Here is a 14,940-nt window from a genome sequence, read left to right on the forward strand (position 1 = left end):
ATAAAGAAAGATGGAGACTTTACCTCTTTCACATGGATGGAGCTGGAACATATTCTTCTTAGTAAAGTATCTCAAGAATGGAAGAAAAGGTATCCAAATGAAACTAATTGATGGCTTTCATATGAAAGCTATAACTCAATTATAACCTAAGAATATGGGGAAGGGGGAGGGGAGGAAAGGGGGATGATGGGCAGAGGGAGGGTGACTGGCGGGATCACACCTACGGTGCATCTTACAAGGGTACATGTGAAATTTACGGGATGTAGAGTGTAAATGTCTCAACACAATAACGAAGAAAATGCCAGGATGTCTATGTTAACCAGTATGATGAAAATATGTCAAATGGTCTATAAAATCAGTGTATGGTGCCCAATGATTGCATTAATGTACACAGCTACAATTTAATAATAAATAAAATAAAAAGAGAACCATTAAAAGAATAAAATAAAATTTGAGATGGACTTATTTCAAATAACTTTTGTATTAAACACAATCATTTTATATATAGTTAAAAAATAATTGGCCGTGGCCTGATATTCATGTGTGTCATGTGGTTGGAAGACATTATTCTTAGTAAAGCATCACAAGAATGGAGAAGCATAAATCCTATGTACTCAATTTTGATATGAGGACAATTAATGACAATTAAGGTTATGAGGGGGGAAAGCAGAAAGAGGGACGGAGGGAGGGGGGTGGGGCCTTGGTGTGTGTCACATTTTATTGGGGCAAGACATGATTGCAAGAGGGACTTTACCTAACAATTGCAATCAGTATAACCTGGCTTATTGTACCCTCAATGAATCCCCAACAATAAAAAAAAATGATAATAAATAAATAAATAAATATTTCCACTATAAAAAAAAAAGATTGATATTGAAGTCGAAGTTGACTTTAAAAGGTGTATAGTGCACATGACAGGAATTTTACAAATTGTTACTTACTTTTTCAGAAATCAATTTAGGAAATGCCTGTTTACAAACAAAGCTTTCTGTCACCATGTAGTGATATTATTTGTACTCTATATTGGGAAATAAATTCTTAAGTAAAGCTTTTACCCTGAAAATTTTACTCATTAAAATGAACTTTGGATATTGCTCCCTAGATTAGAAATGAAGAAATGAATCTCTATAGAAGTGAATGAACTCAACAGCCCATGGAGTCTGAATACTGTGTTTTCCTTCTATTCGTGGTTGAGAATGTGCTCAGAATTTTTCTTTCATGGATCTTCAGTTTACATATCCCAGTCTCACTAAGAATTGAAAGTCAAAGAGTATGAGGGGAAAGAAACACTTATTGGAAAAGTTTCAAGTGGACTCTAATATGCAGCTTAATGAGTATTTAATTCTGGAAAAAAGAAACTGCCGGTGGGGGTGGGGTCTAAGTGTGAAAGGCTCACCCTTTCATTGTGGCAATGATTTTTTTCATGCATGTGTATGAGTTTCCCTGAATCAACTGGAATGTAATACCTGCAAGGTTAATTAGATGTGCTGATAATGTAAATGTTCCACACTCTCAAGATGCCTAGTTAATTCAGGCCTCACTCAGGCATCTATGCTATCTTTTTAGCCACATTGTTTTTCAAGAAGTGAATTCATTTACGGGTAATATCTGCTGAATCTTTTCAGTGAAATATAAGAGTATTTGAGATGCATGGTCAGTCAAAATCTAACATAAAATCTTAAGCCTCAGGTTTTAAAAAGAACAATGTAGATTAATGAGACTTATTTTTTATAGAGCTAATACAATTAGTTACCAAAGGACACAAAGAAAAGAATTACTATTGGTATTCTGGTCAAAACAGTGTTGATCCATCATGAAAATTGAAACGACTTCTAGAGAATGAATGGATTTTGACTTATTTGTGATCTTAATGGGATGAAGTCATGAAAAAGATGTATAGATCATAAAGCAAAATCAATATGAACACTCAGTTAAAGAACAGCATTTTATATTTGTATCATTTAAAATGGAAACAAAACTCTACAGAGAAAGGATAAACATTGTTATTTATGAATTTTTATTTTGCTTGTTTTTGAATGTTTATTTTGCTTGTTTATTTAGATTAATCATTTTGAGAATTACAGGATATTACAGTAAAAATACATATTTTTTTTCAATTTCACCATTTCATCCATATTCATCCAAGTACCTGTATCTAGCTCTGGAGCTTAATGCAGCATGTAGTCCAGAATTTGGAGGTTAAGGACAGATTTTCTTTTGTTTTCTGACTATTTATTTTAGAAGAGAGGGGGATCAGCAAGAGCTACTTGTATCCAAGAATATGAACTAAAACAGATTCCTAATAACCAAAGTTATTTGAAGTAGTATTGTAGTGACTCCAACTCCTCTAAAACATTAGTTGCCAGGTTATATACATATATATGTATATATATTCTTAAATAGGACCACATGGATTATTTTGAAGTAGGACTAGGAACAATCAAGGATTTATAATACTATTATAAACAGTGAAGCTAAAGCAACATTTTTTTGTATGCTCAAAGTAAAAACCACTTCCAGGGCTCCATAGTGACCCAATCCAGAAAGAGAGAGGGGCTGTGAAAAAGTTAACTACAGTTATATTTACTATTGCTATTTCCTATATCATGAATACTCTGATGTGTAATTTCAAGGACAACTTTGGAGAACTTTCATGCAACAAAGTGTGAGTTTATTTATGAGGGTTAATTGTATTTTTCCTGTACGTTTATAACTCCATCAGTATCACCTGGTAGAAAAAATTGATATGGGTTCGGAACCATATGTTCTAGTTTAAGGTTCTTTTTCATATATGATTTATCTTGATTGTATTATCCTGGCCTTGTTGTGTTATATATGGAATGAATATAGTCACTTCTTGAAGGAACCAAGGCAAAGCACATATCAGAAATTTGTAGGCTATTAAATGACACAATTAATGATCCTATTAGTTAAAGCCTGATACTCCTCAAGCCAACAACTTAGGTTCATTTCTTTAGAGAAATTGTTTATTCCTGAGCAACCCAGTAAATTGATTTGAATATGTATCCAACCTCTATTTTCATACTAGTGGCCACAATGGAAGGAGAGTTCTGAGGATACAGTGCAATTGTTTTGACCCACCTGAAAGAACACTCAGAGTGCATGCCCCACTGATAGCTATCCAATAACGTCATAGTTTTCTATTAAACCCAACAACTTTTGAAATACAGTGGTGTGATAAAATTCTAACATCTAAATGAATGCAGTTAAATGGTGATTTTAGATTGGATTTGCATCCTACAGTCTAACAGTCCAACACACACACACACTCATGTGCAAGACAAAACATGGATTATAGATCTCCCTTCCAGAGCCACTGATGGGCCCGTATTTAGAATTTATGTCTCACTTCTTTAACTAACCAGTCCTTTATGATTTTGTTTTCATCTTCATCCAGAATCTTAGTCTTTCTTTTTTAAAAAGTTTAGATTTCTTGTTGTTCCCACCTATACATGTATAGGGTTGCTATTGAATTTCGTTTACTCTTAGTATCAAACAAGATAATTTTAGGACACTGTTGAGGAAACCTGGGTTGTATCCGTGTTCTTTCCTGTCTCCACTGTGCAGCAGCAAATCTGTGTCACCTTGATGGTCAGAATCAGTCGTAGCAGACAGTGCTGTGGAACTCCTTTTGTTGGCATGAAGAGTCCAAAATGACAAGTGGTGATTCAGCTTCCAATTTCATAGAATTGGGTTCTGTTCTGTCCACTGAGGGACAGTTTTCTCCCTAATAAAACCTCTGAAGTATAAAAGTTCACAGTTAAGTCACTGGGAAAAGAAACGGTAGATCATTACATATAATAGGAAGAAATGATTCTCCCACTTCTACTCTTTAATTCCTGTTTCTGTGAATATTGACTATGGAGAAACATCAGCATAAATCAGCTGGGTTCAGAGCATATCACCTTCTTCATGACATGGTATCTAACAACCATCCCTTTATAGAGATATTCAAGGCCATTCTGGTACTCTGTATGGTCAACTGCTTCTCAGTTTGGGGTACAGGGAAAGATGTCCAACACTGATATGCATCAGTATATTGTTGTCATCCTTTTATTTGACTATATGTTTGTCTCTTTGTTTATTGGTACAGAGTTCCTAGGACAATGACAATATTATGTAGGATGCTATTATTGTTTTTAAAACATGTGGTTTACCTGTCAGGTAAAAAAACAAAACAATATCCAGAATATGAGGCATTCACTAAGAGTGAAATGTTTCTTCCACGTGGTGGAAGGAGTGGTCAGTCTCTGATGTATATTATGATGGTGGCAGGTTTGCATTGCTCTTAGAAGGCAGATTGGTAAGTGGCAGCATTTGACAAGTGAATCTCTCCTCCAAGAGATCAAAGTAGCAAAGCCCAGGCACAATCTATCCACCCTGATTACTGTGGTTAATTTTTTTTTTTTTTTTGTAGAGACAGAGTCTCACTTTATCACCCTTGGTAGAGTGCCAGGGTGTCACACAGCTCACAGCAACATCCAACTCCTGGGCTTAGGTGATTCTCTTGCCTCAGCCTCCTGAGCAGCTGGGACTACAGGAACCCGCCACAATGACCGGCTATTTTTTTCATTGTAATTTGGCCAGGGCTGGGTTGGAACCCTCCACCCTCGGTATATGGGGCCAGCGCCCTACCCACTGAACCACAGGCGCAGCCACCGTGGTCAATTTTTAAGCAATTTGTAGGGTAAATGGAAAGAATACTAGCTGATATTCCCATAAGGGTCCTTTCCGCCCCCTGAATAATTATAATCTCCTTTGAAATGGGGACATTTTAAGAAAGATTCCTGTAAAACGCAAATTTTTCTACACTCTGGGTCCATTCTGAGAACTCCATCTACTTAATTTATTTCCAAATTTCATGCCATAAACCACTGAAATGGGTTCCTGGTAAGTCTTTCATCATATTGTCAAAATAAAGAATGATTATATATCCTTATATTAAACCTTTCAAGATTTTCAACCAAGACAGGGAACAGCTTCAGTAAATTAGCAGTGTGATTACCTTTGCCACCAAAGAATTCTAAAAATGGAGTAGATTTTGTTTTGACATTTTCACTTCTCTGAGACTTCATGTAAACCAATGTCCTAAAGATCATAGGCCCATATGACACTCCTGAGGAGTGTCATAAATTTCTCATGAGGAACTGTGAGTTAAATTAACATTTTGATTAGACAGCCCACAGATGAAAACTTTATCTGGGGTCTCGTGACTGTAAGAAGATAAGAGCATCCTTTAGAGATGTCACAGAGATTTTCTAGTTTCTGTCTACTTTTAAATAACAACAACCCAAAAACAACAAAGGAAATTGGAGTTATCTTTATTTTAGTTATCCAGTCTCTTTGGAGTAAATCACTATACCCTGCAGTCCTGCTGTCATTTTTTTTTTTTTTTCTTCTTGAGATAGAGTCTCATTTTGTTGCCTTTGGTAGAGTGCTGTGACATTATAGCTCACAACAACATCAAACTCTTGGGCTCAAACAATTCTGTTGCCTCAGCCTCCCAAGTAGCTGGTGCCCACAACAACGCCCGGCTATTTTTAGAGACAAGGTCTCACTCTGGCTTAGGCTGGTCCTGCATTCTATTTTTTAATTCCATTTATTGAAGAATTATTGAAACTCCTCTGCACTCTTGGATTCTGTTTCTCCTGCCAATTGGCTCTCTGGAGCTAGCTTTCTACCAGCTAGTAGCAATATCATTTGACTTTGCCCAACCTAGGCTATCAAATATCCTTCCCTTAACTCTTACTAGATTTTTAAATTGCCTTTAGTTTAACTAGCTCCTTTTTAAAAACAATAAAACCTAGATTGTCTTTATTTCTCTAAATATCTTTGTTTGCAGCAACTCTGTGTATCAATTTCTGTTAGCATTCTTTGATATACGAAACAGAAAAATGATTTAACAAAAGAACATTAGTAATTCATAGAATATCTGCATAGGGTATAGAATTAGGAATGGGAAATGGGCAGAAATAGGAAAGAATTGGTAGTAACTAGGATCCCAATGAAACCATGCCATACGCTAGTCTAAGGCCAATGAGACCGAGCACTGGCTATTACAGCTTGTGTGAATTTCAACACCCCACTGGTCTGTGGTTCTTTTTATTGTAATTTTGTTACTGCTGGTCCTGGCATTTCAATGCGACTGCTGCTGCTAGATGGATGCTACACCATTGCTGCTCTTTAGCAAAAATCCAGTTAGAAGCTTGCAGTGGGAACACCCACTTGGCAACATTGACTGGGAAAATTGATATCTGGTACTTTACAATTCTGTAGTAGTAGGTGGTTGGTGCCTCCCATCATTCCATATTTATTGGCTTATGGACAAACACAAAAGTTAGCTGACTGAACATTCATTCTTCCCTTTTTTCCTTGACCATCATATCTAAATGTTTTCATTCCAATTCACCTTTTTAAAATTTTTTTTTATTAAATCATAACTTTGTACATTGATGCATTTATAGGGTTCAGGGTACTGCTTCAATATACAATGTGAAATGCTTTGGATTAGGAGTGGCCATCTAAGATATTTCCGGCCAATGAGGCAGACATTGAATACCTTGATGAACTTTTGATTTTTCTGATACTAAAGATAGTTTAAACCAGTTACATCTCTTCCTCCTTTGCCCTGCTGTGAACATGTGTGTGAGGTATATAGTTGCAGCAATCATCTTTTGCATGTGACAGGGATTGGAAAACTAAAGAGATGCAAATGTTGATAATATCGAGCCACTGAATCAATGCCAGCTAAAACAAGATTGAGACTTTCTGCAATGTAAGAAAAATAAAGCCCTGTTTGTTTAGGCCTTTGAACTCAAGCTCTCCATTAATTTGAAGCTCAACACATTCTAACTAGCACAGTGGAGAATTTCCCAGATCCCAGGCAACCAGAAGTTAAATAAATAAATAAGAGTCACTTCTGCTTTAAACACTAAATAAAAGTAAACAGACACCAATTTCCCCATGTTCACATCTGAAATAGATATTGAGAATATTTAGAAAATTAGGCACATGGTGTGTGAGTTGATGACAATTTCTTCCAAATACCGTTGTAAGTCTGATCCATAATATACATATTCTTCTTATTAAGCTCATGTAGGGTAACATATGGTTAACAGTTTATATTCTTTAAATTTACTATCCATTTCAAGATGAAACACAACCACCGCTTCGTATTTTTCTCTAAGCAAATAAGACGGTAAAATGAAATGTAACTAACAGATGTGTTTTTGTTTCTTAATATGACCTGATATACAAAGGTAAGATAATAATATCAACCCCCATTTCAGATACTCCACTAAGATTATCACAGATTCACATAACAATAATAAATCTGTATTAAAAAAGCTTTAAAATTCAAATGCCACAAAACCGACTTAATATATTTAGTTTTGTGACTGACTGTTCCAGCTTTTTGGCATCATTACAATAAGGGTTGCATCTCAAATTCCTTCTGGGAGCAGACAGGTAATGTATGTGAAACCTGGAATGAGGTTGCACGCATGCTTTGAGTGACTGTACCTAAGGGAACTGGAAACAGATGCCCCATCAGAGTGGAACCCAGTCAGCCCCTGCTGATTGTGGCCATGCTGGAAAACAGCATAGTTGTCAGAGATTCCCATCTTTTAATAAAAGCTGAATATTCCAGATTTCTATGTGAAGTTTCTTAATGTTTTCTAATTTGACTCAATTAAACAATATTTAGAATCTCTTTCTGGATTGATGTACAATAACTTGTAACCTCTACCTCAAGGAAAAACGATCATTGAGTATGCCCTGGGCTTTTTAAGGTGGGAAAAGTTATATTAGAAAAAGCTACACTGTAGACCAGCTGTGCATACACGTGAGCACATGCCTGGACACGTACACAGGAGAAAAAACAGAAATAAGTATTTTTAAATCTTTTGATCATAATACTTTCCTTTCCAGGATTCCCTGTGGAAATGATTACTAAAGAATGCAGATGAACTTCGCAGAGTATCCAAGGATTATACTATGCACAAAAGTTTTGTTGCTGTTTTTTTTTCAAATCTCAGTATATTAAGGGGTACACACATTTTGTTTACATACTTTGTTTTTGTACAGATTGAGTCAAAGTTTTAAGTGTGTCCTTCACCCAAATAGAGTGTGTTGTACCCAATACATAGGAATTTTCCCATCCCTTCTTCCCCTTCCCCCAGCTTGATTTTCATGAGATTTACTCCTTCTGTTCACTTAAGTGGTGATCAATTTGTTCCCATTTGGTATTGAGCCCATGTGTTTGTATGTCCATTCTTGTGATGTTTCACTTAGAAGAATGGCTTCCAGTTCCCTCCCAATTGTCACAAAAGATACTACATGGCCATTTTTTTTATGGTTGAGTGGTACTCCATGGTATACATATACCACATTTTATTAATCCATTCAACATGGTTATTTCCTATTAATAACATGCTGCTATTATATTTGTTTGTATTTTCCTTATTAGGATAATGGTGCCAAAAAATAAATCCTCAAGTCCTAGTGTTATTTAATAACAGAAGTTTTTTTTTTTTATTAAATCATAGCTGTGTACATTAATGCAATCATGGGGTACAGTGTGCTGGTTTTATATACAATTTGAAATATTTTCATCAAACTGGTTAACATAGTCTTCATGGCATTTTCTTAGTTATTGTGTTAAGACATTCATATTCTACATTTAGTAAATTCACATGTACCCTTGTAAGATGCACCGTAGGTATGGTCCCACCAACTCTCCCTCCTCACATCCTCCCCCTTCCCTTCCCCTCTCTTTCCCCTTTCACCATATTCTTGGGCTATAATTGGGTTATAGCTTTCATATGAAAGCCATAAATTAGTTTCATAGTAGGGCTGAGTACGTAGGATACTTTTTCTTCCATTCTTGAGATACTTTCCTAAGAAGAATATGTTCCAGCTCCATCCATGTAAACGTGAAAGAAGCAAAGTCTCCATCTTTCTTTAAGGCTGCATAATATTCCGTGGTGTACATATACCATAATTTGTTAATCCATTCTTGCGTTGATGGCACTTGGGCTTCTTCCATGACTTAAGCAATTATGAATTGGGCTGCAATAAACATTCTGGTACAAATATCTTTGTTATAATGTGATTTTTGGTCTTCTGGATATATACCTAGTAGAGGAATTGTAGGATTGAAGTGATCCCATCTCAGGGTGGACAAGGGACATGAAGAGAAACATCTCTGAAGAAAACAGGTGCACAGCCTACAGACATATAAAAAACTGCTCATCATCCTTAATCATCAGAGAAATGCAAATCAAAACTACTCTGAGATATCATCTAACTCCAGTAAGATTAGCCCACATCACAAAATCCCAAGACCAGAGATGTTGGCATGGATGTGGAGAAAAGGGAACACTTCTACACTGCTGATGGGAATGCAAACTAATAGGTTCCTTTTGGAAAGATGTTTGGAGGACACTTAGAGATCTAAAAAAAAAAGAAGCAGCAGCTAATTTTTTTACTTCTATTAGGTCTAGTTGGCTTGGAATCAAGGATGTTCTCTATGCTTTCATCTAGGCATGATGTTTAATGTATTGTTGTGATTTTCAATATGTGACTTTCCTGGATGTTAATGTCCAATTGAAAGGATTTATTTTTTTTTATGGACTAAGACTGGAAGTGTCTTATATTGATTCATTCTATATGCCATTGTTTTAAATGACTCACAGTATCTTGACAGGGATCAAAGGGGCATTGAAATGCATTCAATGACTGGCCTGCATCTTTCAAACAACTACTAACCCACAAGGGAGGGAACATGGATGGTCAGTGAATATCTAGCTATTATTGCCACAGGAGTCCAGATTCTATTAACCAGGTATCTGGATTTCTTACTGAACGTACTTTTGCTACATTCGGAGTTAATTTATATAATTCAAGAGAAAATAGAAAATACATTTTCCCACTAGTTCCCCTTAGTGATTTCACTAAATGATAATGTTTAGTTACCTTGGATATGTACTGTTTGCTAAACTATGTCACATTCAATTCCATATGATTCAATTGGATTCACCAATATTTATTAATTACGTACTATGTGTGAAGCATTTTCATAATTTGGCAAGAAACAGAAATGTGAATACCTGGTAAATTATAGTTAATTGGAGTGAGTGGATGATATGTGTTAATCTCTAAGAGTTCTTCAAATACTGCTGAAATAAAAATAAAATATATTTCCACATTTGGATATAAAGAATGGAAGTTAGAAAACACAGGGAAAGAGAGGCGTAAAATTATTTAGGGAAGAATGAAAGACATGTAGAGGCATGGCAACTGACAATACACCCACAAGGCTGAAACATAAATCCCTGAATAGAATGGTTTCAATAGACTAGAATGGCTGAGAATTTGAAATTACATGTCATTTACTTATCAGGCTAACAATGGAGGATGTTGTATAAATCTGTAACAAACCAAAGAGACCCTTCACTTTGTCTCCTCTTTCCTCCTTGCCACCCACCTACCCCTGGAAATATATTTTATCACTAAAAAAATTCAATGAAACCATAATTGATAATCTGATAGATATGAGAAAAAATGCTACCATGGTTATTATAATTATTTTAAAAAGAAAGGATCACTTAACCTCTTTATGGCTTACTTGTGAAATGGTACTTTTTATTGTGGCTACCCTCATAGATTACATTAATGAATCTGTGCGACTTACTGACATTAATACCAAGTGCATAACAAATAATACATATAAACTATTATATTGAAATGAAGAAATATTGTGAGTTAGTTTACAATTAGTTCATAAATTTCCAGGACTGAGGATTATGTTCAGATTAAATTAATCCTGAAGTATGAAAACAAACTTAAGAAAACAATTTCATTTTTAATAGCACAAAATATTAAAATATTTAAGAATAGATTTAACAGAAGACATACACCAAAAACTATAAAGCACTGTTGATAGAAACTAAAAACTTAAAGAAACCAATGAAAAAGGTGCCACTCTTATTTTTATGGATTAAAAGATATGTCCTTCAGATGGCAAAATTCTCCTAATGGATCAAAAGATAAAACATAATTCTTTTCAATATCCCAGTTTTCTTTTCTTGCAAAAAATTGACAAACTGATCCTAAAATTCTTATAGATAGGGGTCAGGATGGTTATTTGATTTCATTTTTATATATGTCATAAAAACTAGTCATCAATAAGATAGAAATTAATCACTTGCTCCAATGTTATATTAAAATTAAAATATGCTTGGCGGCGCCTGTGGCTCAGTGAGTAGGGCACCGGCCCCATATACTGAGGGTGGTGGGTTCAAACCCAGCCCCGGCCGAACTGCAACAACAACAAAAAAATAGCCGGGCATTGTGGTGGGCCCCTGTAGTCCCAGCTGCTCGGGAGGCTGAGGCAAGAGAATCACATAAGCCGAAGAGCTGGAGGTTGCTGTGAGCCGTGTGATGCCACGGCACTCTACCGAGGGCAGTAAAGTGAGACTCTGTCTCTACAAAAAATTAAAAAAAAAAAAAATTAAAATATGCTTAAGTAACCTCATATGCTTTCCTGAAGTGCAAAAGTCATGTGTAATGTTAACTACATTCTTTTTGTATTTACTATCTTATTAATTTTTGTAGTGTTATGAAGTAGGTATAACGATTGATTAGATGTAGTTTCCTACTGCTTATTTTCCATGATTCCATTATCTTCGTTCTGAGTTACAACTTCATTCATTATTTTTCTATCATTTCAATAAATAATTAGACTTATTTCACAGAAAATCTTCAGCGTCATTCATTCCAAGTGAGTTCTTCAAAGTATTATATTTAGAGTCATTATTCCACGATTATGCTATCAACGTACCTTCTTTCTATATAAACCACAATTTCCAAAAAAGTCGTAAAATGCCTATACTATTATTTATTACCTTCAGGTTAAAAAAATGTACTTATCTGGCTGTTTGTCAGTCTAATCTTCAAATATTTCATCTTTAGTTGTAGAGAACTAATGTGAGGAATTAAAGACTTTAGTTAATGAAACAGGTAAATGAGGCAAAATTTAGTTTTAAATAAAATAATGTTAATATTATATACGCAGTATTTCTTCCAATCTCTTCTTTATGGTTATTCTCCAAATCTGCCTTTATAGCAGATTATAAAGGCCCCCAGTCCACACATGAAATATCTTTTAAACATTCATTTTAGGTCACTTCTCTTTATTTATGCCTTCGTGTTTGCTCTAAGGCACACATTGAGTGCTTTCCCTTCGTGTTTCCTCTAAGGCACATATTGGATGCTTTTCTGGGATGCTGAAACCATTATGAGGTTTTGTGGATGGCATATCACAGCTCTCTGCAGTACATCCCCAAATGCGACACACTTAGGCATCATTAGAGCAGCTTTTTTTCCTAAGACAGTTCAGGTTTTATTTACTCTTTGGATCCTGTAATTTAATTCACAATGAATGAAAAAATACAGTTCCACAGAAAAGAATACAGCATTCTTAACATATAATCAGAAGAATATTCTTTTACCTGGTTGACATTGTTTAACACAAATACTTATATAGTGCTTGTCACATGCCAGGTACTATTCTAATGACTACAAATCTTTCTTTATATAAGTCTCAAAACAAATCTGCAAAGTATGTACTAATTTTACTGTAACAATTTGGCACCTGAGGAATCTGAGGCCCTAGAGGAGAAATTGGGTAACTGGTGAGTGACCACATTCATGGTAGTATATGACCTCTGGATCCATACCCAGGGCCTCTGCTAGTGCATGCTGAAGCCGTCTGTGTAGGAAGTTCTGTCCAAGAACACAGTCTGCCTGTCTTGGTGACGACTTAGTGGCCAAAGGAGATGAGCCAGGGCTGACGGAGTCATCTTGTCTCTTTATACCAGACATAAATCCATCTTCTAAGAGGTTTTTCAGACAAGCATGTCTTCGTCTCCAGCTCAGACTAATTGAATTGAACTTTTCCAGGTTCTTCTATAAACACAATGGTGATTATATTGAGAAGTAGTAAAGTACTGTGAGATAACTTTTATTTTGGACAATTCAGCCATAAGCCTAAGAATACTGGAAAGTAAAGAAACAGTGAATCTGTGATAATCTCACAAGTAGTTCAATTAGCTTTACTTTGCTCATTGGGAGAAATGCATTTATATTTGCAAAAATGCTCCCTCTGAACTCTGAGATCCTCGATTTAAGTGTTACTGATTTATTAATATTTGTATCTTAAGGATATAACAAAGTGACTGATGCAAAAAGGATATTAGATGAATGTTTGACAATGGATTGCCTTTCTTTCCTGAAGGAAAGAAAGAAGGAAGGGAGAGAGGAAGGAAGGAAGGGAGTTATCAGTGTCTATGATCAAAGGGTAGGATATGTTTCTTATCAAACCCTGAATTGAAGAGAGTAGTTACTTTCCAATTTCCTTTTAGAATTTATAATAATTCCCTTTATACTATTAGAACTTCCAAATACATCACTCACCACATTAATGTTCTTTTTTAATATTCTTGAGAAAAATTCTCATATTCTTATCTAGATTCAGTATTGTCAAAAGCATTTCAGCTCTACTTTATATATTTTACTTGCATAGAACTTACTATTTTAAAATTTACTAAATTGGAATGTCTTTCTATTAGCCATGGTGAAAATTGCTTAGCAGCAATAGAATACCAGCTACCCCCACTATTTTATTTCAGGTAAATTCTTGGTGATATATTTCTTTTCCTACTAAGAAAAAAAAAAAAAAAATATATATATATATATATGAAAACCTCTTGGAAAAATAGCAAGCAGGTAAGGAGATTCCCTCTTTCACAGTCTTTGCAAATGTGTAAATGAGGCACTTAGTTTGTGGTTTCAGTGTTTTTATCTGATTCCCTGTGTTTGCATCTCCGGCAACTGGGATGTCTTTGTCCACTGAGTAACCTCAGCATAACCACATTGCCACAGGCTGCCTGCTGACACAGCAGAACCCGAAAGCCATCTAATGGCTTCTGCCACGGAGGCTGCTGGTATGCGTAATGCTCTTAAGAAAATAACTATTCTAGCATTTAATACTCATTTGTCTTACTGTTGTTATTCCCTATAGCTTGTGACTTCTCCATATCAAAACCCAGTCATTATAGAACCTCTCATTCAGTGGTTAGTTTATATATGGAACAACTCTAGACACACATATTACACATATAAGCCACTCCATCGTGCGTGCATGGCTGAAAGGAACACACTGATAACTGAGCTAAGACACAGGCAGGAATTTTTCATTTTCTGGTAGCAAAGCTACTTATCATTTCATTGAATATTACTTATTGATAGTCTGTGAAGCTCTTTGCAATCAGATTACTTTCCTCTCATTACTTTGTAGCTTCCTTCAGTGCCAAATCCAGTTCCTTGTACTTCTCTCAGCTCAGAACTTGATACTAATGACCAACTTAACTCAGAGGAAAAAAAAAATAGAACAGAGCTATAACATTATAAAGTTAAATCCCACAAGTGTTTTGTAAAAAACTGAAATTTCCTGGAGGTCTTTAATTGTGCTTTACACACATGTCAAACTTGGCAACAATACAACATTTTGACCCAAATCATCTACAAAATGATGAAGTTCCTATACACATATTGCTATATTATAATAGTAACATAAAAGGGTACATAGTATTGTCACTTTTTGTAGAATCTGTTTTCATATGCACCAAATATATTTACTACACCAAAGGAGAGAGTATTCAAAGCTATCTTAAAATTACCCAAATGTTTTATTCCAGTGACAATTGAGTCTCCTTAAAGACTAGTAAAAACTTCATAGAACTCTCTTTCACTCTTCCTTCTCCATCCCCTTCTTCCTAAATTTCCTGTGCCTGGAACTGAATTAATCAATGACATATACTAATGAGCAAAATAGACAAGGCTTGGTCTCCGTATAAT

This window comes from Nycticebus coucang, chromosome 9 (genome assembly GCF_027406575.1).
Source record: "Nycticebus coucang isolate mNycCou1 chromosome 9, mNycCou1.pri, whole genome shotgun sequence".
Lineage (NCBI taxonomy): Eukaryota > Metazoa > Chordata > Mammalia > Primates > Lorisidae > Nycticebus > Nycticebus coucang.